This window comes from Vigna radiata, chromosome 6 (genome assembly GCF_000741045.1).
Source record: "Vigna radiata var. radiata cultivar VC1973A chromosome 6, Vradiata_ver6, whole genome shotgun sequence".
In the NCBI taxonomy this organism is placed as follows: Eukaryota; Viridiplantae; Streptophyta; class Magnoliopsida; order Fabales; family Fabaceae; genus Vigna; species Vigna radiata.
Genome location: NC_028356.1, coordinates 32,837,035 through 32,839,443, shown reverse-complemented (window position 1 = coordinate 32,839,443; position 2,409 = coordinate 32,837,035).

The following is a 2,409-nucleotide window of genomic DNA, read 5'->3' as shown; positions in this document are numbered from 1 at the left end:
TCTTTCTAGGGTTTCTTTTTCAATCTCTCAAATGTCTCTTTCCCCTCCCTTCAGACCCCTCTCATTAATCCACATCATTCTTTTCTTTCTTTTTTTCAAAAACGTGGACCACCCAAAATTTGACACCTGGCGGTGTAAAAAATTTGTCAAATTTTGGGTGTCAAAGTATCATTATCCTAAAAAAAAATGTATCTTGACACGAAGACCAAAACATGCTACCTAACTCTTATTTCCTATAACGTGACAACATAATGCATATTCCAATTAAGAAAAAAAAAAAGTTATATCTCCTAAGCTGGACGCTACAGCGTGCACCTCTTCCAATTAATCACAGTTTTTTTTTTATTCTAAGAAAAGAAAAGATAAGATGCGTTGTGTGCACAACCCTTTTTCCAAAGTGAAATCAGCTCCTCCCTTTTTCATGCTTCTAGAATAAAAATATTTCTAAAGTGAATAACACCTCCCTCTTCGAGCACTGTTTCCTCCTATGTAAATGAAAGTAGCATTTCCTTCAATCAAAAAGTTATGAAAACTAAATAAAAAAAAAGAAAGGGGAATTAGTAAATCCCAAAAGAGCTTAGCGTGAAGCTCTTCCTCCACTTGCTTCACCGTTGCTGGACTAAACCTTTAATAGAAAAAAAAACGCATGAACCAACACNGTGTAGCTGTTTTTCGCTTCTGCAAAGAGAGATGGATTCAACGTTGCTGCTGGAATCAAAAGAAGAAAAAAAATCATTGAATAAAAAGTGTTGTATCAAAATGAAGGCAGTGTCATCCGTGTACCAATTTTCATTCATCCAAAATCCAATAAAAACATAGTGTTTTTTCCCAAAAGCAAAGAACGTTCCAGCCAAAAAGAGAAAATGAAAGAGTGTGTTACGGCTGCAATCCCTAGGGCTTAGTATATGTCATGAAAATTGGGTGGGGACCACCTTAAAGAAACTCTAAAGTGCCAAATCATCCTACTCTACAATTGGGCTTAGTTTACACTACCAAAAATTGGCCCAAAATTACAAAACTTTGTTTTAAAAGCCTAATCTACTAAATTAAAATTTAATTAATTCTAAATTGTCTTTGTGGAGAGTCTTGAATTTATTTTGTCTCCTTCCCAATGCTCCAAATTGTTTGTCCAAAATTTTCCCTGAAAATAATAATGCAAATAATTAGCTCAGAAAATTCAAATTAATTAAATTTAGAATTTCTGGTCAAATTAAGCACAATTAGCAGAATCGGGAAAATACTGGACATTTAAACACAATTCCCTGATTAATTCTAGCACAATAAACTAAGTAAAGTCGAGAAAATATTGACTCATCAGTGGTATTATTGATTATATTCTTGATATTTCGGTCTCTTCCCTTGTCGTGAGTGGTTTTGGGTGATGGAAGAATGTTAAAAGTGTACTGTAAATATTATGGAGAATAGGCAGCGTTATTCGATTATGGGTTGAGGCGGTAGTAGGAAACTTTCATGTTTAGCTTAGAAGAGATGAGGTATAGATTACTTGTAAACTTTCGTTAAGAGTAGATTTAATAGGTAAGATGAAGAGAGATTGGTTAAGGTGTGTTAAATGAAGATGATTATGAGGGAGTAGTTCCGGCCGAGTGTTGAGTATTATGTATAGGTGTTATATGGATGGAAGGGTTGTATGTGAGGGTGTTAGTGAGTGCAGATAAGTTTGTAAGGATGTGGAAGATGGTGTGGGGGCCGTGGAGGATGGCATACAGGAAGTATATATATATATATATATATATATATATATATATATATATATATATGTTGGGAATGGGTATTATTACGTGAGTGGTAGGTTTCATTGTGCTGAAAGGTTCAAATAAAGGGGAGTGTGAATGGGGTGTGACGTTGGGAAAAGAATAAAGAAGAAGTTGAATAAAAGGTTTAATCATTTAGAAAGTCCTTATTTTCGCATGGAATCTCAATTTCGTCCCTTTTTTTTTCATTTTCTCAATTGGCTCCCAAAATTAAAAGAGTTGCATTAATTAGATCCTTTCCGTTAAGTTGGGGCTGACGGCGTTAAGTGTGTGTGTGTGACGTGGAGGCTGGAGTTAGTTTCTTATATTCATGTGGCTGACTGAGTTAAATTGGAAAAAAAAGCAACGTTTATTAAATTGGAACAAAAAATTGGGATTGGGAGTTAACTTTTTCGAATTAGGGATTGAGAGCGGAAGAAATATGTTCTACTAGGGTTCGTCAAAAGTACCATCAAATTCACCATTTGGGGTCTTCTGAGTTTCTTGTGAGTTCTTCTAGGATTCTTTTAGGGTTTAATCGAAAGTTCACCTTGAAGATGCATTCCTGTTCGTCTTCGTCTTCGTTGTGCATTGGGTGGCGGAAGGATTCACACATTAATGAGGCTTGTATCACAAAGAGTGGATATCGGATTCACAC